This window comes from Tenrec ecaudatus, unplaced genomic scaffold (assembly GCF_050624435.1).
Source record: "Tenrec ecaudatus isolate mTenEca1 unplaced genomic scaffold, mTenEca1.hap1 Scaffold_710, whole genome shotgun sequence".
In the NCBI taxonomy this organism is placed as follows: domain Eukaryota; kingdom Metazoa; phylum Chordata; class Mammalia; order Afrosoricida; family Tenrecidae; genus Tenrec; species Tenrec ecaudatus.
The window spans coordinates 242-24,910 of record NW_027459604.1 but is presented as its reverse complement, the minus strand read 5'-3'; the positions used below and the strand labels follow the sequence as shown (position 1 = coordinate 24,910).

General features: G+C 41.9%; 1 pseudogene; it reads right to left on the bottom strand.

The window, feature by feature from the left end:
• Window positions 1–800: 800 nt before the first annotated feature.
• On the bottom strand, window positions 801–24,388 carry LOC142436858 (ninein-like protein; annotated as a pseudogene).
• Window positions 24,389–24,669: the final 281 nt, after the last annotated feature.

Genomic DNA, 24,669 nt, shown 5'->3' with positions numbered 1-24,669 from the left:
AATCTCTCCTTAATGCTCTTGAATATCTTCTTCCTGCATTCTTGTTGATTTTAGAATGAAAAACTTATGCTCTCAGAAGTACCTACTCAGTGGTGAAGAATATCACACTGGTTTTACTCTGCCTCCCACACAACATGGGAGTCAGCCACATCCTTGTGCAGAAAGCAAGAATTCCTTAGAGCAGTCTGCTCTGTGGTGGGAGAAGGAATTTCTTCTGTTCGGAAAGTGCTAACCCAGCAGTCACTGAGCAATGCTATGATTTAAGGAAACTGCCTAAATCTGTTCTGTTTAAAGCTGCACGGAGACCTGGTACTTCTGCAAGACATAAAACCCAGGGATAGGAGGGAGGAATCCAGACTCAGGACCTAAATCAAAAGGGCTGCCCGAGGGAGATGTTGCAGAATGCTCTTTGACATTGCTCTCCTGCTGCATCATGGTATGAGGGAAAAGGGATTTCCCTACTGAAATGTTCTCTATCCCACAATTAAGAATGGCTGAAGCTGTCATGTCAGACACTACTTGGTCTTATAGAACAACACCTGGGAGGCAGGTATCACAATTGCCCCATTTTATAGATGAGGAGCATGAGGCTCAGAGATGAGCATGCCATCCAGGGACATACAGTTATGGAGGTCTGTGTGACCCCAGAATCTCAAACACATATCTCTGTTACTTATCCCTCTTGAACCCCTGGACAACAGTCAGGTGACTCAGAGAGGACAGGTTTGTGAAAGATGCTGACGGTTATGGTTGCAGTCATCAGAAAGATAATACTTAATGTGGTTCATAATTTATTTGTCCTATTTTACCTGGCAATGAGTCCAAGGATCACTCAGTTCGATGGGAGTAGAAGATTTCGGAAGTGAATTGGGTCTATGACTGAACAGGCTAAGCTGGAATTCCTCAAGACTTACTCTGCCATCTCCATCTTGATCCAATTTGTTAAACAAATCTTCCATTTCCTAAACAAAAGTCATACACCTGGATCAGAACACATGTTTTGCTTGATGCAGAGGTTCCACAAACAGGCAGCTCAACCCAGATGTCACCATTGGGCCTCCTGCTTCTCCAAACTTTTGGATCAAGCATTCAACAAGGGCAGCTTGCTCATCTTCATCCACATTCAAAATTGTCTAGGTCCCAACTGGCTGTATTTCCAAAATATTTTTCCTTATCAGTCTCAAGGGAAATCTATACTACCATGTCTGTTTTAGTTCCATAATCAGTAGCTGAGTCATTCAAACTGCCTGAACTCCATAAATAACTTATTTCCTATCTGCTGTGGCTGGGAACTTGCAGTATGTTGGTGGAAGATGTACCCACAAAAACCAGCCTGGCTCCAGTGGGTCACAGGATAACAGCAGCTAGGCCAAGAGCGCTTTAATGAAGAGTGAGGACTGCAATATAACACTCCACCTCTATTCCCATCTGATGAGACTACAGACAGGTTCTAAAGAGGCCTTACTTGGCCGTAGTACAATCAGCCTGGCAGGCAGGGAACGGTGATCTTGAGTGACTGTGTCTAAGAGTGCCTGGCACAACTGCCCTACAGTGGTGAGAGTTTATCACAATGGGGGGGGGTCTGAGACATATTCTTTGACAGGAGTTTTGAAGCCAGTCAAGAGTTTTAATGAGAAATTGATATGTCTGAATCATAGTCTAAAAGAGGGTGAGAGTTTTCAGACCAAACATTTCAAAGAAAAGTGGTTGAGACAGGTCAGTCTCAGGCTTTCTCTCACCTCTTTCTCAAGGTCTTGTAGCCCAATGGTTTGACAGACCAGAGTCAGCTCTTGCATACTGAGGAAACCACTGCTGCCAACGCCAAGCTCTTCCCAGATTATCTGGGCTTGGATCTCAGGGGTATGAAAGGAGGGGCTGCTGAGCTCCAGAGGGCTCCAGACTTGAAGTTGGCCTGAAATAAAGGGAAGATAGTTAAACGTGGTACCACTTGAAGAATTTAGGAGAAGTGTACCAACACCAGTAAGGTTTTCTAAATTAAGGAGGAACAACTGGATAGAGGGATGGATAGATACACGACAGGACATGATGGACATATATATATTAGGTAGAAAGACTCTAAACTTATTTTAGTTGTTGTTCAGTGCTACTGAGTCATTTCCAACTCATAGTGACCCTAAGTACAACACAACGAAACACTGCCTGGCCCTGTGCCATGCTCACAATTGTTCATATGTTCAAGGCCCTTGTTGCAGCCACTGTGTCAATTCATCTTTCCGAGGGCTTCCTCTTTTCATAGTTACTGGTCTCTCGTGATAACATGCACAGGGAAAGAAGATGAAGTCTTGGCATCCTTGCCTCTAATGAGCTTCCCTGCTCTACTTCTTCCAAGACAGATTTGTTTTTTGTAGTTTGTGGCACTTTCAATATCCTTTGCTAGCACCATAGCTCAAATGCATAAATTATTCTTCAGTCTTCCTTATTCAATATCCAATTTCCATGTGTACGCAAGGGAAGTGAAAAGGTTCATGAGGGAACTGAAATGATACAGTCAAAATGGTATCATGGCTTGGGTCAGGCACACATTAGTCCTCAAAGTAACATCCTTACTTTTTAACAGTTTAAAGAGATCTTGTGCATATTTATCTAATGTATCACATCATTTAATCTCCTGACTGCTGCTTTCATGAGCACTGATTGCAGATCCAAGCAAGGCGAAATCCTTGATAACTTCAATCTCTACTCGATTTATCAAGTTACCTATTGGTCCAGTTGTGGGGATTCTGATCTATTTTATATTGGGATGTAATCTATACTAAAGGCTTTAATCCTCGATCTTCATCAGAAATTACTTCAAGTCCTCCTGATTTTCATCAAGTAAGATCATGTCATCTGCACATCACAAATTGTTATTATGTTTTTCTAATCATTGCCATTCTTCTTCATGAAATGCAGCTTTTCTGATGATGTGCTCAGCACACAGAGTGAAGAAGTGTGGTGAGAGGACACAGCCCTGATGCACACCTTTCCTGATTTTAAACTGAGTAGGATACCCTTGTTTGTACCCACAACTGTCTCATGGTCCATGCACAAGTTTTACATGAGCACAATGAAGTGGTCTGGAATTCCCATTCTTCTCATGGCTATCCAAACTGTTATGATTCACACATGAGATAGTTTAGCCTACTGAATAAAACACAAGCAACCTCTGGTGTACTCTGCTTTCAGCCAAGATCCACTGACATCAGCAATGGTATCCCTTGTTCCACATCCTCATTTAAATCTGGCTTCAATGTCTATCAGGGTCACATATGGGTGATCTCTTTAAAAAGACACAGTACTTATGGGTGGTATTTATTAGTTTGGGGGCTAATGTGTTATTTAGCTATAAAGAGACTTCAGGGTGAGTTTTGGTTCAAGGTTTAAAGATTATTTCATATCAATAATGTTAAGTCTTCCAGATCAGATCTATCTTTTATTGTTTTTATATAATAGGAATTTATGGTTTTATTATCAGGAGCCATCTACAATGGTACTAATTAGGTAATGGTAGCCATCTAGTTCTTCTGGTCTCAGGTAAATGTGGATGTGATTTTTGGATTGGATTCTTCTTCGGGTCTTTAGTTTCCATCTTACTCTTTGGTTCACTTTAAGTAGAACTCTAAGTTGTACCTTAGGTGACCAGTCATAAGCTTTTGAAACTCCAGAAAAAATTCAACAAACTAAAAAGTAGAACATAACTTCATAAACTAAATTATACTGAATGAATGAGATGTCCCAAAAGACTATGGCTTTAATCCTTCAAATCTAAAATTTATTTATCATTCTATTGGGGGCTTTTACAACTCTTGCAACAATCCATACAACCATTAGTTCAAGCACATTTTAGCACATATGTTGTCTTCATCCTTTTCAAAACAGTTTCTTTCTACTTGAGCCCTCGGTATCAGATCCTCCTTTTTTTCCCCCTCCCTCTTCCACCCTCCTATCCTCATAAACCCTTGACAAATGATAAATTATTGCTATTTTCATATCTTACACTGTCTGCTGTCTCCCTTCACTAATTTCTGTTGTTCCTCACCCTAGGGTGTGTGTGTGTGTGTGTGTTTACATTGATCATTTGGATCAGTTCCCCCTTTCTCCCTCTACTGTCCCCAACCCTCCTGGTATCGCTACTCTCATTATTGTTCTAGCCAGATTTGTAGGTAGAACTGGGGTCATGATAGTGGGGCTGGGGGAGGGAAGCATTAAAGAACTACAGGAATGTTGCATGTTTTATCAGTGCTATACTGCACCCTTGCTGGCTTGTTCCTTCCTTGTGAATCTATGGTGAGGGAATGTCCAATTGTCTACAGATGGGCTTTGGGTCTCCCATCCCTACCCCAGTGTTTGAATCAATATGATTGTTTGTTTGGGCCTTTCTGATGCTGGATACCTGATACTGTCTACATCTCATGATCACACAGGCTGGTGTGCTTCTTCCATGTGGACTTTTTTCGCTTCCCAGCTAGATGGCCGCTTTTTTATCTTCAAGTCTTTAAGACTCTAGGCACTAATATATTTTAATAGCTGGGCACCATCAGCTTTCTTCACCACATTAGCATATGCACCCATTTTGTCTTCAGCGATTGTTGTCGGGATGCTGAGCATCACAGAATGCCAGGTTATTAGAACAAAGTGTTCTTGCATTGAGGGAGGACTTGAGCCATGTTGAGTAATGTCCGTCTGCTACCTTATTATTTAACATATAAATATATGCACATAGATCTATGTCCCTATTGTTATATATAAATATATTTACACATGTACATGCCTGTATTTATGCATCTAAAATATCTTTTGCCTCAGTTATTTCCTCTATTTCCTTTTACTTTCCTCTTGTCCCACTATCATGTTTGACCTTCATTTGGCTTTCAGTAATTCTTCTTGACTACATTGCACTTGATCAACCCACCAGGCATTCTACAGCCTCCTTACCATCGATTTTAGATCATGTGTTATTCCCTTGTCCCTGAAAACCCCAAATCTTAATAATGAGTTATTGGGTTATATATAAGAAATATCCATACTTGTGTCTATGTGTTTTATTACACACATACAATCAAATACTTGCATTTATTTTAATTTTTAAAAATAATTTTACTGGGGGTTCGTACAACTCTTATCACAATCCATTGTGTCATGCATCCATTGTGTCATGCACATTTATACATTTGTTGCCATCATTATTCTCAAAGCATTTGCTTTCTACTTGAGCCCTTGGTGTCAGCTTATTTTGTCCCCTCCCTCCCCACCCATCCTCCCTCAAGAACTCTTAATAATTTATAAATTATTATTATTTTGTCATGTGTTACACTGTCCAATGTCTCTTCCACCCACTTTTCTGTTGTTCACTCCCCAGGGACGGGGTTATATGTACCTTGAGATCAGTTCCCCCTTTCTACCCTACCTTCCACTTACCCTCCTGGTATCACTACTCTCATTATTGGTCCTGTGGAGTTCATCTGTCCTAGATTCCCAGTGTTTCCAGTTTCTATCTGTACCAGTGTACATCCTCTGGTCTAGCTGGATTTGTACAAGGGATCATGATGGGGGTGGGGGAGGGAAGCCTAAAGAACTAGAGGAAAGTTGCATGTTTCATCATTGCTATACTGCACCCTGACTGACTCATCTCCTCCCTGTGGCCATTCTGTAAGGGGATGTTCAGTTGCCTACATATGGGCTTTGTGTCCTCCTCACTCCTCCTCCTCATTCACAATATGATATTTTGTTCTTTGATGCCTGATACCTGATCCTATTGACACCTCATGATCACATACATGCATTTATATAAACACCTAGCTCAGTAGGTAGACCAACATTGACTTAATACTTTAATGCCTTACTTGCTGTATTAAGATATGTTTTATTCTGGCAGACCTGAATGGCATTATCAGTGAATATTATTGCAAGTTTTGCCTGATAACCAACTCTACTTCTTTAAGTAAATAGCATCCAGTCAGGTAAGGATTTATTCTATAAAAATGAATAATCTAGATATTGAGATATAGTTAGCCTACCCTTATTTAATCTCCCTTTCTCACTAGTGTTCAAAAAATTAGTACCATAGCTTAATTAATGACACTATAAACAAAAGGTCCTATGATACATGGAGAAGATTGATATCATTTGCTACCATAAACTAACAAGGATATCTCTAAGGTGAGCCAGAGGCAAATTAAAAACATAGATCTGGGAATGGATTTGGGGCTCGCACTTAATTTTAGCTCCAGGCTAAGAACAATTATTTCTGATGACATGGCCCTACTCATTACTCACCTTCACAAATGAAACACAGAAGATACGGTTGCATAGCAAAGTGCAGGGAAGAAATTAGATAGTGCCAGGCTATCATCATCTGGTTCTTAAAGGGTTGTTTTCAAATAAGCAGCAATTTAAGTGATATGTCAACTAAGCCCACATGGAAGAAGCACACCAACATCTATGACCTAAGGATTATAAATTATATAATCCAGATATTAAGGATGGAATACTATCAGAGCTTATATTGTGAGATTCTGGTGTGTAGAAGGCAATGGATGACATCAGAAGGCCAAAATATATTTGCAGGATCTACATAGGAAATAAGCCTTTGGTGATTTCCTTCTGACCATAATTGAGAGATGAGAATAAGCTGGTTATCAGACAGAGAATATTGGAGAGATGACTGTTGTAGATTAAAATGATAAACCTGACCTGATTGGTTAAAACTTTGCCACTTGATACATTTGACCTTGATTTGGTTTTTAATATTTTCTGTGGTTTTTTTTAATATTGGGTTTTATATCTGTTGTATTTTGTCATTGTGGGTAGCCTTCTTGGCGCTTTTTATGTGTTTTTCAATGTTTTTTGGTATATGAAACACAGGATAAATGAAGCTAGAGAAACAACAATTAGAATAAGGGTTCCTGGGGGTGCAGTGGGGGAAGTGGTGGGTGGGGTGCATTAGTAGGGGGAACTGATATCAAGGAGGAAGAAAAGACTCTGAAGTGGATTTTGGTCACAATACCACAATGCTGTTTAATGAGATTGAACTATGAAATGGTATGATGTCTGTATTAGCTCCTAAGAGAAGATTGGGGAGGGGGGGAGATTAAAAAAAAAAAGCAACAACAGAGATTTCCGGCAAGATGGCGATGGAGTAATACATACCAGAGGAACTCTGCAGATTTCAGCCCAGGAGAGTTGCTTAGAGGGAATTTCAACACTGCTGGAATGCAGGAGGAGCATCATAATGATAAGTAGGCTCAGACCCACATGGTTTTGAGGGGCTGGGGGCTTTTGGCTTACCTCAGTGGAGGACGGCTGGATTTGACCTTGGCCCTGCCACTGTCTCTGCTGGAGCCTGGGACCATTTGGAGCCTGTACAGCGGCTTGGTCTCAACACAGCCACAGTTTGCCACCACCCACCTCGGGGCAAGGACTGGACCCTTGCAGCTCCTCTCTGTGCCCCCTCAGTCTTGGAGGGCTGCACAGGGGCCTTTTCTCAACACAGCCACAGCTTGCTGCTGCCGCCTCAGAGCAGGGACTAAACCCTTGCAGCTCCACTGGCGGGGGATCGGGACTCAGCTACATTTGTTACTTTGTTTCCATGTCTTCACTATATCCTCCCCTCCCCTGCCCCCCACAGGCTCAGCGGGCTTGATTTTTTTCCCTCCTCTTTCTCTTTCTTGGTCTCTCCAGACCACTCCCCTTAGCCTAGGGCATGTATGCCTGGGCCACACCCAGCTAGGTGAACTCCACCCTGTGTAGCTAGGGAGGCTGGGAAAGGGCCTGCCAACCTCCACCAGGGGATACTCTGCTAAAACATCTAACAGGGGAATTCCTACATGTGTGCCTGGAGTCCTAAGGTAGCTCAGCCAACACTCCTCAACCTTTCAAGCTGTTGTAGGAACCTCTGCCCAACCTCAGCAACACCAAAGCAGGCAACCCACCAGCCTTCTGGGTCACTTCCCTGAGAGGGAAGCTATAGGAGGATAAAGTGGTAGGTTAATTCCATAGTGAAATAAGCTATAGGCAGTTCGAAGAAGTTCTCCTGCAAGTCTCCCAGAGAGAGCCAGTGCTATACAACTCACAGGAAAATGGCACCTGGCTCATCTAAACCAACACAAGGCAAACAGCCATCAGCCCAAACGACCTCAACGAAACAACGGGAAAAACAAAAGGCAATGCCTGAAGATGGCCTGAACATAATGACATGCATAGAGGAAGGAGACATTGAACAGTCACAGAAAGGAATTTTCAGAATGCTACTTGGATTCATAGAGGATATGGGGCAACAATACAGAAAAAGGATGAAATGATAGAAGAGGTAAAAGCCATAAATAAAAGAGAAATACAGGAACTTAGGGAGGAGATAACAAAAACCAGTAGCAGACTCACGTAACTCAAGAATCGACTGGAGGAATCAGAGAACTGCATCAGTGACTTGGAGGGCAGCCAGGCAGACTTTAACAAATGCAAACAAAAATCTAATAAGATCATCAGAGAAGTTGAAGAAAACTTAAGAGTGATGTCTGATGTTATGAAGCGGAACAACATGAGAACTATTGGCTTACCGGAGGAAGACAACAAAGAAGTCATATGCAACAATAGTGAGAGAATTCTTGGAGGAAAGCTTCCCCAGCTTAGTGAATGAGAACCAGGCAACCATTTAGGAGGCTGAAAGAACCCCAGCAAGACTGTATCACAAGAAGAAGTCACCAAGGCACAAAAGAATTAAATTATGCAATTTAGAGGAAAAGGAGAAAATCATGAGTGCGGCTAGGGAAAAACAAGCAAGCAATCACATACAAAGGTTCCCAAATAAGAATATGCTCAGACCTATCAGCAGAATCTATGAAGAAGAGGAGAGAGTGGAATAACATATTCCCAAAATTGAAGGAAAACAATGCAAACTCAAGAATACCTTACCCAGTCAAATTATCTATCAATATAGATGGAGAAGTAAGAGTCTTCCCAGACAAGGAAAAACTCAAAGAATATGTTAGAAGAAATCCAGCCTACAAAAGATCCTTGCAAACCCAGTATGGGCAGAAGAACAACACCCACCAAGCATAAATAAGAGCCCACCACATAGAACAACCTCACCCAGAGGGCAAAAAGAAAACAGACCTCAGATAGCACTGACTTAAATATGGAAAGACTTCAAAGGCTGCTGAGGTAATCTTTAAAAAAAAAGGCAAAAGAGGCATAGGGAAAAAGCTACGGTATACAAACATTCCTGGGGCAAGGACCACATAATATGGCAGGGACCAGACCAAACACAGGGGTACACATGGTACACAACTAAAACGGAGGTGGGGTAAGAAAAAAAATAATAATAAAGAAAAGGGTAGCGGGGGCACAGGACACTAACCCACCCAATGGGAGGGTACTATTTTTGTCTCCATAGGGAAAGAGGGACCAGATTTCAACCCGGTGCTCTAAGATGTGAATGCAACATGCCGGTGCGGAGTAGTGAATCAGTGGAGAGGTCTGGGGGGCTGGCCCCAACACCAACCAAATGGACACCTGCCCCTCCCCTCAGAAGAATTTATTTCAACGGACAGCACTGAATCTACAGCTCTGGAAAAGGGACATATCTGATCAGAGCATATGGGAGCATATGAAGGGGGAGGAGGAGAGAGTAGAGCACATCATGGACCACCAGGCCATGAGGTTGATATTCCCAATTAGAGCAGTCAGTCGACAGAGAGGATCACATGGCCAGCCCCACTATGAGACATGACGTCCCTCACTGACCCATATCTCTACAGAGGACAACACCAGAGACACAGTGTGGGTATTGCACCCAATCGGATCCCACCACATCAAGGCAAAATAATTAAGGGGTGTAACAGAACAGCAAGGGAATAGAGCGGCGAGGTCCCCAGTGAATGCTGAAGGTAGACTTTGGGGCCAGGGCATGATGCCCCAACAGACTGGACTGGAAAACACTTTTAAAGACCAACAAACAATCCTTGAACTAATTACAAGTTTTCTTTCTTGTTGTGTTTTGTTTTTTCTCATTAGTATGTTGTTATTTTGTTGTATATTGTTGCTTGGTTTTGCTCTGTCTTGTTTTTGTGCATGTTATTATCTCCACAGGTCTGTCTAAATAAGATAGGCTGGATGAACAATAGGAGAAAACAACGGGACCAATAGTTCCGTGGGACATGGGAGAGGGGGAGGTAAGGAAGTGGTGTTAACAAACCCAGGGACAAGGGAACAACAAGGGATCCAAATTGCTGGTGAGGAGGGTGTAGGAGGCCTGGTTGGGCATGATCAAGGGTAATGTGACTAAGAGGAATTGCCGAAACACTGGTGGGGACTGAGCATGAGAGTGGGACAGGAGGGAAGTCAAAGGAAATAGAGGAAAGAGCTGGGAGGCAAAGGGTTTTCATAGAGGTCTAGATAAAGACATGTACATATGCAAATATATTTGTACATGAGATCTATGTGCATGTATTTATAGGTTTAGTATTAAGGTAGTAGAAGGACATTGGGACTCCACTCAAGTACTCCCTCAATGTAAGAATACTTTCTTCTTTTAAATTGGCATTTTATGATGCTCACCTTCCCGACACAACCGTTGAAGACAAAAAGGGTGAACAACCAAATGTGGTGAAGAAAGCTGATGGTGTCTGGCTATCAAAAAATATAGCATCTGGGGTCTAAAAGGTTTGAAGGTAAACAAGCGGCCATCTGGTTCAGAAGCAATAAAGCCCACATGGAAGAAGCACACCAGCCTGTGCGATTACAAAGTTTCAAGGGATCAGGTTTAAGGCATTATCAGAACAAAAATCTTACCATAGTGAATGAGCAGGGGAGTGCGGAGTGGAGACCCAAAGCCCATTTGTAGGTCACTGGACATACCCTTACAGAAGGGTCTTGGGGAGGAGACGAAACAGTCAGGGTGCGATGTAGCAACGTGAAAAAATACAACTTTCCTCTAGTTCCTAAATGCTTCCTCCCCCCACCCCACTGTCAAGATCTGAATCCTACCTTGCAAGCCTGACTAGACCAGAGGAGGTACACTGGTACAGATGGGAACTGGAAACACATGGAATCCAGGGCAGATGATCCCCTCAGGACCAGTGGTGTGAGTGGCGCTGCTGGGAGCATAGAGAGAGAGTGGGTTAGAAAGGGGGAACTGATTTCAAGGATCTACATGTGACCTCCTCCCTGGGGGACATACAACAGAAAAGTGGGGGTAGGGAGATGTGGGACAGACCAAGATATGAGAAAATAATAACTTATAAATTATCAAAGGTTCATGAGGGAGGGGGGAGGGGGGAGAGAGGGTTAAAAATGAGGACCTGATGCCAGGGGCTTGGGTGGAGAGCAAATGTTTTGAGAATGATGAGGGCATTGAATGTACAAATGTGCTTTACACAATTGATGTATGTATGGATTGTGATTGGAGTTGTGTGAGCCCCTAATAAAATGATCTTTTAAAACAAATAAGTAAATAAATAAACAATCACTGACATTAAAAAAGAAAATAAATAAAAAACACATATAGATTACATTGCTAAATGTCATCAAGTCAGTTTTGACTCATAGTGACACTTTGTACAACATAAGGAAACACTGCCTGGTCCTGCACCATCCTAAAACTCATTTTACAGCCACTGTGTCAATTAATCTCAATGCGAGTCATCTTTTCTGTTTACCCTATACTTCACCAAGCACAAAAACCCTACTCTGGTGTAACTATAGGAAAAGAGCTCACAGGAAACTGGTGTTCCAGAGGAGAGAATCCAGATCTGGGTTCAGTATAGCAGTACACACACACACACACACACACACACACACACACACACACACACACACACACAAACACACACCACAATTTTTGCTTCTCTGGAGAACCCGGTGTAAAACATTTGGTTCCAAGAGTGATTCTAGAGAAACAAAGTTGTACAGATCAATTTTCTCAATTGGTTCCCAAGTCTGATCAGGTTTGAAGGTACTAATAACTGCCCCCATGCGTATAAAGGGCACTGTGAAATCGTGGTGTGCGGTGTGCTGTAGTGGTTACGCATTGGGCTCACCTCAGTGTCAGCAGTTCAAAACCACCAGGAAGAGAAAGATGAAGCTTTCTACTCCCATAACTAGTCTCAGAAATCCACAGAGGGCAGTTCTACCCTGTCTGACAGTCACTACTCGATGCACGCAGTGTATCACCACCCGCACATCAGGAATTGGTGGAAATTGATGCTCTAAGTGATAGCATGTTTGATATTCTTCTGCAATTGTTTCGGGGTAAGCAGTATGGAGAAGCTGATTATTTATCCTACTTACAAAAGATAAATTGGTAGAAGGAAAGACACGAACTCAGGACTTCAGAGTCAAAGATCAAAAAATGCATAAAAGACTTCAAAGTTTACATTTATTCTTTAAAAAAAAGGTTTTCTTTTTGTGGTAACAGAGGTGATATTACTGAAAAAATAAACTCAAGAGTAATATCCTAAGAATGATGAATTATAGTACCAACTCAATTCTCAACCTCAAATGCTGTTAAATTGAGAATATTGATTGGGAACAAAACGGACTCTTACGCCTTGGGATGGGGAGATACAGGCAGATAATTAAGAAGACGGGTGGATTGAGCCCCCAATTTCCATAATGTTACTTTAGCTAAGAGCAGATTGTTTCCATCTGAAGAGATTGCTCCATCTTAATTCATGATCAGTAAAAAAAACTATTATCCCTTCCCACCACATGAAAAGATTAACTCAATAGTGCATGCTGATATGAATCCTGGGCATTTACTGGAGCCTTGCTTGAGGAGATGCTTTAAAAGATACTGATAAATGTTTCCAGTTAATGAATTCACCACCCATTATTGCTTCTAGACCTAAGACTAGACTTATGTTCCAGCAAGCTCTAAAAGATGACATATACATGGTGACCCAGGCAGAGGTACACTATACTCCAAAAGAATTTCCAGAAACGTAGAGAATATAGATATAAGAATGGCTAATAATGGTGTGTAGAACATAAAGTTGGATCAGTCTTAGTTTACTGATATGGGCCCACTAAGTGCAGAATATAAATTTAATGTTTCAATCTAAGACACTTTTTGGTTGATTCAGTGAAGCTGATTCGTGGGTTGTATGATGGCATAAATAAATCATGCTCAATGACAAGTCCAGTCAAAGTATATTGTAGCAGAAGGTATCCACAAGATTAAGGAGTTGGGCATGCTATAATGGATTAATCAGGATGGGTCTACAGACGCACATGGAGTAGAACTCACACCTTTACTGCAAGAGGAGGGAGCCCAATTGCAAATGTAGTCCCAGCATCTCTGAAGATTGCTATTTTATGTAAGTCACATTTCACTGTGGAAATGGACTTATTGGAATAGTGACACCTAACTACACTTGGGCTGATTGGGTTGCAGGGAAGTAGGGGCCAAATGGCAGCACTTAATTGACAGAGACAGGTGGATGTGGCTACTGTAATGGACAGCTGAGTCAAAGTGGGAATCAGAACAGCTTGACTGTCATGGACTCATGGTATTGTCTACTCAGGCAGGAAGTCCTTGGGAGTGAAAAACATAGGAAACCTAATGAATATTTACTTGATCTGTCTAAGCAGAAAAAAAAATCTGGGTCAAGTGAACAGCAGTGAAACTCAAATGATTAGAAGAGTCATAATTGTTCAATCATTCCCTGAGGTGAGATAGTTTACAGACCCATAACCCATTAAAAAGAGCAGGGGCTATGTTTCCCTGTGGAAGGACCCCCACTATAATGACAAAATTTTCTGTTATTTTTTTGTCAGCCTTCCTCAAATGGATCATCAGCATTTTACAAGAGTGAGTGTTCACTGTGGGAAAAGAAATAATTAGATTTTTTTAGGGATTATTGGACACTGGCTCTAACTGAGACCAATTCTAGAAGGCCTAAAACATCACTGTGACCCACCATTTGGTGTGGGGGCACATGGAGGTCAATATTGTAACGGAGTCTCTTACTTCAAGTTCATCTTCAGGTGGGCTGGTGGCTCTCCAAACCCACCCTGTAGCAAATGAACCAGTTCCAGAATCCATTTTGTGTAAGTCAGATTTACATAACTGGAATACTCAGCAGCTAGCAGAACATCCACATTGGGTCCCTGAGGTGGGGAATAAGGCTAAAATGGTAGGAAAAACCAAATGCCAAGAAGACGCCATTTAAACTGTCTAGGAAAATGGTAAGCTAAAAACAATATTGTATCTTCCCCCACACTTTCACCACTTACTCATCTCTCTCCCCTTTCCTTCATTTCACCATATTTTCCACCTTCTATTAGACCTCTCCCACATCACTAGACAAAGCCAACTAAGTGTTCATATCACTGGCACTACTACTAGGATTCTGAGGAAACAGCAATCAACCACAGAAAACCCAAAACATCAAGAAAAACAAATGTAAACAAATGGAAATTGCCCAGATCCAATAGAGAATTCTGAAAAAGAGGCCCTGAAACTATAAGAAACAGGATTCCGAAGAATGATTTAGACATGTAGGGAATACTCAGGAAAACAATAGAAGAAATCTTAAATCAAAGGGAATCTAAGAATATAAACAATGAGATAACAGAATTAGGCAACACAGTAAATGACTTGAGGTATAGATTTTCCTTCTGAAAAGGAAAATCAAATCAGTGAGCTCAAAGACGATCACTCTGACTATAACTGACAAGAAAAACCACCACCAAAAAACAACAAAAGAATCAAGAGAAATAATCTATGTCTCATTAAAAACCCTGAAAAGGAAGTAACAAAAATACATACAAAGAAAATAGTTTTGACAAACTATAAAAGAAAATTTGACCAACAACACAGGAGTACATAATTATTCAAAAAGTTAAGAAAACCAAAATGAGATAGAAGCTAAAAGAAAACCACCATGAAATATCAGAGCCAAATTCTCCAATTTGAAAAAAAAGGATAGAATCCTGAGGGCAGTTACAGAAAAAAGATGGGAGGTGGGGTCAGGGGAATGTATGTCTTGAAGAAGGCGACTACATTTCTATCAATGGTTAAACTGGCTGGAGAAAAACAATGAACAATACTCGTAAAGAATCCAATGGGAGAAAATGCCCGGTATTATGTTCCTACTTGGTTTCTATTCATCTAGTTTCCATCCAGACCTTGGTGAACCAGGCTATGCGCTGTAGACTACTGGGACCTTGAACTGTGTTTTCAAGGCACACATCTGTCCTACTGCTCGAACTGTTCACACTCACCTGTAGCCGTTTTAAGGAACAGACAGACTTTCTTGGACTTAATATTTATATGACTTAGTGTGAGAAGAAGCAGATGACTGCTATCCCAAGGTTATGGAATTGGTGGTCTTTGGACTGTGGTTCAGCTCTCTTGCTCTCAGGGTGCTCTATTAATGATGCCCATTCAATGTGGCCCGGGATTACCATATATTTACTACTTAATGCCCTTCTTTTTTCTTATGAAATGTATTCATCTGATAGGGATGATTCTGCTTCTGTGAATTACTGCAAATTTTGTCTTATCACTGATCCCACTGCTTGTTTATAAATAGTGTCTTGTTATGTACATGTCATTAATTCATATTTTACAGTCTGAAGCCTATCTATACTTAAATAATTTTTCTTCAGCATTTTAAAATGCTATATAATTGGCTAAATAAAAGACATTACCTTATGCCCTAGGGGGATGATTTATAAAGTTCTCTATCATAAAATCATAATAATCTCTGAAGTTAACCAGAGACATATAAACTATAGATATATGAATGGATTTGGGGTTCGCACTTAATTGTAGCCCAATGCATCCTAGCCTGGCCCCGCTCAATGCTTGCCCTCATGAAGAGGTCACTGCTAATATGAGGGCTGTAACAGCATGTGATAAAAAAACCAGTTGGTGCCCGACTATCAGACAGAATAGTGGCTGAGGTTTTAAAAGCTCGTCTTCAAACAGGTAGCTATGTGAGTGAAGCATCAACTAAGCCCACATGAGGAAACACACCTGCCTTTATAATCCAAGGATTGTAAATAACATCCAAATCTCAGGAGAAAATAGTATCAGAGCTTGAATTCTGGACATGTGGTTTACAGAAGGCTATGGAAGACAGTGAAAGCCAAAAATCCAATTGCAGGGTCGCTTGGATGGATTAAGCCTCTGGGGAATCTTCTTGGACCAAAGTCCTGGGATATTAAGAGCCTTGTTAGAGACAGAACACTGCAAAGTTGATTAAGTCCGTTGTACTTAGGTTACATTTTAATATCTTGCTATTTGATCTCCCTTTTGACTCATTTTAAAGTTGTTTCAGTTTTTAATATTTTGCTTTTTTTCCTATGAAGTTTTTCTCTGTGTTCTAATCATTGTTTTCCAGTTTGTCTTTTCAATGATTTTCTGTATGTAAAGTCCAGGCTATGTAGATTCACAGAGGTAGTAACCGGCTTGATAATTGTGTAGAGCATGGTAGGAGTGATTGGTGGAAAATTAGGAACTAACAACGAGTTCATGAGAAAATGCGCTGAAATTCATTGTGGTGATAACTGCAGAAACGTTCTTAATAGGATAGAACAATTGAATTGTATGATAGGTGAAATATGAGGGAGTACCCCCCCCCACCACCAACCCCAGACCAGAATTGCGCGGGGCAGAGTGGAGCTTTCATAGTACCCATGTTTCCTGCTAAGTATGCATCGAGCAACTTGCTCTGAGTTAGTGCACCCCGTGGCACTGGGAAGGTTTTCTCTGGTCACGGTGAATTTTTTCATAAAAGCAGTTTTGCTTGAAACCTTGCTTTTTGAGATGGCCAATTTAAGAAAACAGTGTGCAGTGGTGAAATTTTGTTTCCTACTCAAGGAAAAACACTGCAGAAACTGTTGTGATGTTGAAAACAGCTTACAAGGGCAGTGCTATGGGAAAAAACTCAAGTGTTTTTCTCATTTCAAAAAAGGTAAAATATTGATTGATGACAAACCTCATTCTGGATGTTTGTCAACTTCCTGAATGAACGAAAACGTCAACTCATCATGCATTTGGAGTTTGCTCCACCAGGCAAGACTGTTAATCAAGCTTTCTATTTAGAGGATCCGAAAAGATTGCATAATAGTGTGTGATGAAAATGGTCTGATTTGTGGCAGACAGGGGACTGGTTCTGCCACCACGACAATGCCCCTGCTCACACAGCCATCTCAGTGTGCCAGTTTTTGGTAAAAACCAGCATGCCTCTTTTGCCCCACACACCTTATTCACCTGACCTCACTTTGTGTGACTTCTTTTTGTTTCTTTGAATGAAGAGGGAAATGAAAGAACAGAGATTTGAAGACAAAAGCAGAGATGAAGAAAAAAATTGGAGAGGTACTGTCAGCCTTCCAAACAGATGAGTTTGAAAAATGTTTCCAAGAATGGAATCACAGGTGTGACAAATGTATGAAGTGTAATGGAGAGTACTTTGACGGTGACATGGTTGTTTTGTAAAAAAATTTAAATACATAACTTTGAAAAAAATCCATTTTTGGTAACTCCTTGTATCTTCCAATAAAACTATTTTAAAATAATAAATATGTAAATGGGGTTAGCCCAGATTCAGTTGTACACAGGTTAAGACTTGAGTCAGTGGTCTCCTGTATTGCTTGCTGTCCTTGGGAGTTATCAGTAGCTTGTCACCTGACTTACCAAGCTTGGACTTATTCGTCTCTTTAGCCACAGGCTTGATCTGCCAACCTTGAATTCATTTCCCTCTGTAGCCATAGACCTTTGTCTTTCAGCTCCTTTTGGGCCCATCAACTCCCAAAGCTATGACAGTCATGATAACCCTGCACCCTAACATCAGCATCATGGGCCTAGAACTTGCTCAACTTGGAATTTGCCTTCTTCTACATCTGTGTGAGCTATTTTCTTGATGAAACGCTCTCTATATAAGCATATCCGGAGAACAGGCTGTCCAGGGAGATTACCCACACTGCACTCTCCAGGAAACTATTCTTGTCACAGCAACACTGCTGACAATCCAGGTCCTGGATCTTTCAAAGTACCAAGCATGAGGTCATGGTTTTACCTTGTGCCTCAAATAACTCATTCTGAGGCTCTTTGGCACCATCAGGTTCTTCATCTGACTTGAAACTCTGTGGAAAAATGGAAAGGATACATAAATCCCTTGGAGAATATCAAAAGCAGTTGCAGAACACCAAACAAACATGTAGCACTGGAAAGCTCTTTTGTGTAACTGAAGTGGACATGCTATCTGTACACCAGCAGCACGTGGATCATAAATTCCTTATTGAAAGTGAGAATGCCAGAAGTGGCAATAGGGAGCATGTCGTACTTTGTGAAATCATACTTGGTGTTCCTACCCCCTAAGTCATCAGCACTTTAAGTGGGCACATGCAGTCAACTGTCTTGGTTACCTTACACCAAGAGAAAAGACGAGGACACCCAGAAGCATCTGATTCTGCCAAAATCTTATGGTGTATGTAGTGACCAAGTGAATACCCACATATGGAATCGGTGGAGTCCTGGTGACATAGTGCTTGAGCACAAGGCTACTAACTGGAAGTCAGTTGGTTTGAACGCACCAGCCTTGGAGACCCTTTGAAGCTGTTCTACTAAGGACGATGGGGTTGCTAAGAACCCAAGTAGGTTAAATGGTAGTGGGTTTGGGTTTGGGTTGGACCAAGACTCAGCATTCTAAGCAGGAGCAATCTTGAGGACTGAAAGCTGAGAGCAGACAACAGGAAGAGTCTACGGAAGCGATGAAAGAAAGAAGCATCGTGCTACCGATGGAGTCCAGCATGCGACAAAGGGACAAGGTAGCGCCTTCAGCTCACACCCTGTCCACTGTCTCTCTGGGGTAACTGAGGTCTACAGTGCTTAGGTGTCTTGTCTACCAGAGGTCTAGGGCCGACCCTCCAATGCTCTCACACCCTTGAATTTAAATGACAAGTCAGAGCAACACCAGTAAATTCAGTCCCACTTCCCTAATGCCTTCCACTCACTGAAAAACTAAAAATACCCTTTCCATACCCAGTTTTGAGTACCAAAAAGGCCTCAAAAATCAGAAGAGCCCCGATGAAGACAGAGTCTCATTAGCCCAGGAAATGATAATTCAACCCACACCATACTTCAGATCCAAATGTAAAGAGAACAGAAAGCAAATGTCCTGGGTTTATGGTGTAGCCCAACATAGCACATGCATCCATGAAAGAAAATTTAGGATTTAAACGTGTGCTTATTTGTTTCCCCCTGCCTTACAAATGTTTAAGATTAAAATCAATTCAGGACTCCAAGTTACCTTACTAAAGATAGGTTCTTGATATGGTCTCGTCTTTCAATCTGACAGCACATAAAGGAGGAACCAGTAACATTCTGGAATCCTTGAATACAGATCTAACAAGTATGTGATTTACTTAGGACATGTGATGCATCATCATGAATATGCTTCTTGACATGGAGTACAGTGAGGACCTGGCCCTTAGCAGGTGTCTGGGATTCACTCCAGGTACTTGAAGTGAGTAACTTAATGAACTGGGAGAAGGGAGCTGAAGCTAGCGCCCAAAGCGGCAGGGGAGTAGTAAGTATTTCCTGTCTTACAGTTTCGAAGCACTACAGTACTAGCGTCAGAAAGGAGTGAGAAACAAATGAAAACATTTCTGCTGTTGCAATGTCTGAAGGAGAGCACTCTTTGTCCAGGGTCACATGGAGACAACTAGACCCAGATCTTATTTAAAATGAGATCTTATTCCCCAATGGTAACCCTAGCACCTGTCTACTTAAAATTCCAGGGAATGAGACTCTCTCTGCTTACATTCTCTCACAACCATGTGAACTAAGATATTTACCTGATATTAGGCACTCAAGTTGGAGAAGGAAATTCTGACCCACCTCCACACTTTGCAGAGATGTTGCTCGGTGGAGCTGGCTGCTCAGGCTGCTCTGTCCTTGCTTATCTGCTGCATGCCTGACTTCAGTCTCCAGTGAGCACAACTCAGGCTGGGTCCGACGACCATACCACTTAGGACCACTCACATGCTTCGGTAGGACAGCTTGTGAGAGAGAGAGAAAGGAAGAGGGAAATTTGGTGAGGAGCCCTTTAAATGAGCTCTCTGAGATTTGAATGTGTCTACGTTATCATGGATGAACATTTTTACCCAACAGAAAGCATTAAAAAGAACACAAGAAGCTGCTTCTCTGTTAGGTGTGAATTGGGTCTGAAGGCTAGTAATAGTGGCTCAACTTTATGCACTGCTTGAAGTTTTCAGAGTCTGTTTTTGCTTTTGTTTATGCAATAAAAGGCTGAGGGGGGAAAAAAAACACCCCCAAACCCTCTAAACCTGAAGCCCTAACTTTTTATGCAAACAGTAGGTTCTCCAGTAGTCTAACAATCTAGGGCTCTGGAAGCTGAAGATCATCTTCCAAACCTAAATGTCCTCGGAGTACATCTTAGCCACCAACAGAGGAAGAGAGAGTGGTGCGTGGGATCTGTGGATGTGGGGCCAGGATACAGGCAGGCAGGTACCTCTGAAATTCAGAGCATGTCTGGTGAGTCTGGGACAGAAAGAGGCTTTTAACAGCTCTCTGCTTCCTTTTGAAATCCTTTCTTCTCTATATCTACAAAGAGTAGCTGGGACCTCTCAGCCAGAGAAGAAATTGATGCTGAATTCTCATGAAAATTGAAAGTGGAAGCTAGGAAAAAGAAATGGGGACTGGGGTGGCATGGAAGCCTGATCGAACAGGCCATGGCTTCAGAGCAGAGCCAGTTGAAGAGAAGGCAAAGAGACTTTCATGAGGTAGGGACGGGGCAACAAAACCAGATGCATATTTCGGTGCACATGTGTCTTTTGTCTCCCTACACAGAAGTCTTGCTTCATAGGGTCATGCGCCACCTCACTTGTTTTCTGCGGACATTGACCTTGGGGTTATGCAGAGCAGGAAGCTGGTTAAATCTGACTGCTGGTAGAATAGTGATACCACAGCAGATAGGAGTAAGGTGTTACGTTCGAGTTCTCATGTGTGAACGTATTAGGCATGGCACTATGCTGGTGTGGTGAGTTATGAATTGGACTGCAAACAGCAGTAAGAAACACTTGCACAACTACACAGGACAAAGATGGGGCTTTCGACTCCATTCTCGGAAACCCACAGGGGCCGTTCTCCTCTGTCTTATGGGGCCACTATGAGTTGAAATCCACTCGATGGCAGTGAGTGCGTGTGACATCCAGGGCTTCCGACAGTGTGTGTGGTGGTGATATAACCTATCATACCACAAGAGACTTTTGAAGTAAAAAGATATTGTTAATAAGCATGATTGGATGACAGGTATCAATAAGGAATGGCTTGGGAAATTCTAAGGAAATGTGACTACAGCTTATAGGAAATACCAAGCAAGAGAGAAAAGTTTCCAAGTCAGTAGCTCCCTTCAAGGAGAAGTAGACAGGAGAACCATACCTTCCGAGAGAGAGACCACGAGTAAAGCGCTGCCCAAAGGGTGCGTGATAGAACACGTCTGACTCCCTACGAAGGGCTCTAAAGTGGGTTTGTGTGAGTGGGGAAGCATCGATTTTTTCTAGTATCCAGACAGGGATCCCTTGGTGGTACAAATCATTTATGTGCGTGGCTATTTACCAAAAGGCTGGAGATTTGAGTCCACCCAGAGGAGTTTCAGAAGAAAAGTTTAGTGACTATGCAAACAGAAACCCCTGCCACCGGAGATCCTGTGGACCGCAGTCCAGTCTGACACCCGTGGGCCACCGTGACTCCCAATCCAATAGACAGCAACTGGCTCCCCCCCACAATAGTTTTATTGAGATATAATTCACTTAGCACACACTTTCATAGTTCAGTCATAGTTTAAAAGAAGAGTTGTATACACATCAGCACAATCAGTTCTGGTGCAATCTCCCCACTCCCATATTCATGATTTGCTTCCCAATTCCCCTCGACACACCTGTATCCCCTTTAACGATTACATCATTTGTTGTCTCTATACATCTGCCCCTTCTGGGCTTCATAACTGGGACACATACTAAAAAAAAACACCCCAAGAATAAAACAGTGCACATTAAAAAGGGAAGAAAGAAAAGTCTACCGGCAATATTAAAATAAGCTAGAGCAAAAAGACTGTCATGAAACAAACAGGACTTCTTTAATTCAAGGACCCCTTCAGGGTGTGTAAGAAGAAGGGCATTGTCAGGGAGGGAAAAAGAAAGCTGGTGACAGAAAATACATTTCTCCCTGGACTCATCAAACCCACCACCGGAACAGACCATCTGCCAACATCCTGCTCCGAGAGCCCAGCCCACTGCTGCACCGCCTGCCTGTGAGAATTTCCATTTGCTCCTTCAGTGCTGGCTCCACAACATCATTCCTTCCTTTATAGTTGCTGCCAGCCAGCATTTTCCTTAGAATAGTAAGCTGTCCAGAAAAACATGCTTTTTTCACAAGCCTTTCTAATGTTCTCAGAAGAACATCCTAGGATGGAATCCATATAATCCGAACTTGACGGTGGGATAAGCATCAGAGCCTAAATTGCGAGAATCCTGTGTGTAGCAGGCAATGGGAGATAGTGGAAATCCAAGATCCACTGGTGGAACTCCGTAGGAAGTAAGCCTCCAGAGACCTCCCCTATCTAAAATTGAGGGAAGAGAGGAGAGTGGTCACTAAACAAGGTGCTTGAAGAGAGGAGATAGAAAACCAAAGGCATAAATCTGACCTCAACAGTTAAAACTTCGTTAGTAGGTTCTCCGCCCCGCCCCCAACACCCACCCCTTTTGATGCAGGCTGGACCTGATCTGATTCCCAAAATTTTCAGTTTATATTGTTTTCTTCAGTTTTTGTTTGCTCATATTAGAGTATATCTCAGAGGAGTTATTCAATGGAGGTCACCTTCTTGAAGCTGTGTTATATGCGTTTCTGTTTTTCAGTACTTGAAACCTAGGATCAATGAACCTAGAGGGAGAGCATGTAGGATAAGGAGTTTGGGGGGAGGGAGTACAGTGGTAGATATGGGGTAAAAAAGAGATGATGTCAAGGAGTCCATAGAAAAAGAATGCTTGGAAACTGATTGTGGTAACAATTGTACAATTCTACTTAATGTGATTGAAATTTGGAATGATATATGTATTAAATGCCAACTAAAAAGAAAATGAACATCCTAGGAACTTACCACCTCCAAGAAGAAGAAATACAAAAATAATATCCACACAGGCCAGGAAGAAACAAGAGTAGCAAACGAGTGATCAAAATACAAATAAATGTGTCAGCTTCCCAGTATGTGATATTATGAGACTCAAACTCTCAGGTTTGGAAGGACCATAAGCTATTGCACCAAGTACTTTTTTTTTTTTGAGTCTGAGCAGTGGCTTTCCTTTTGCTACACACACGAGAATACCAAGAGTTCAGGTAATGGTGCTTTGACATTGAGACACTGGTTTGCTTTCTTTTTGTTGTTGTTGTTCAGAACACAACTGGACTTTTATTTGACACAGAACATAATACAGTTGCATGAGCACAACAAACTGAAAAGCCAAAGGAACAAAGACGTGGTTCTAGCAAGTCTTTTAATGAATAATAAAACATTTAAGCTTGATAGAAGAATTCATTTTTTCTAATGCCCATATGTGGCAGTTACATAACTTCCTGTCAACTTGCGAAGAGATGGAGTCTATACTGTCAACCAGGTCACAGCCTGATGACCTCATTCAGAGGCCCGAAGGAAATAAATAGTGCACTGGAGGCCAGACACATTCTTTCTGCTTCATCTTACTGCTGACAAGCCACATGGAGCTACACTGAAGGAGACAGAGCCCCAGAGCTGGAGGAGGCACGTGGAGCCCATGCCAGCGCTTAATGCTTCCACCACTATTGGATCCACAAGACTTACCGCCACTGGCCTGTGATCTCCCATTATTCAGCATCATTGCATGGCTGTGTGAATCTAAAGAGGAATTTATGGGCTAGTATTGACGTATGGGGTAACATTGGACTTATGAACTTGATCTGGACTGGGCTGGGATGTTTTCTTAATGTACAATTGCTCTTTGATATAAAGTTCTCTCTTACACACATATGAGTCTCCTTGGATGTGTTTCTCTAGTCTACCCAGACTAACACATCATACTTTTGGAATTCCCACTCTGTTGTTCAATGGACACACCTGCCATGTTTTGAGTCAGAGAGAGAGGCAGTGGAAATAAAAAGCATGCTTAGACTCCCAGATAACAGTACACTCTTCTGACGTGGCAAATGCCTGGTTATCTTGTCATTCTCTAAAGAGATCCATCATGTGGTTCCTACAGATGGCACAGTTATCAATCACAATATCCCAGACCCAGAGGGCTACTGCATTCCACTTTTTTACTTCGAAGCGGTTCTTGCTCGCACCACCGGTGGTGCTGCTCGGGTATCCACATCCATCACTGCTGCCATTTTGGAAACGCACGGTCTACTGGCTTGGTTTGACAGGAAAAGATTTACCAAGGGTAATGATAAAAATATATTGACATTATGTATTTAATAATGGTCTTTAATGGAAAGAGAAAAAGGCAGGGGATCAGGGTTGTTCTTAAAAATTCAGGACATCTGGGCACTTAATGAAAGTAATTAACTCCAAGAGAGAAGTAAAATAATGTTGACCCGACAGGACTCATTCAGCTAGAGCTCCTGCTGCCAGACCAGAAAATTGGGAGGTAAGGTGAAGGAAATGGGCA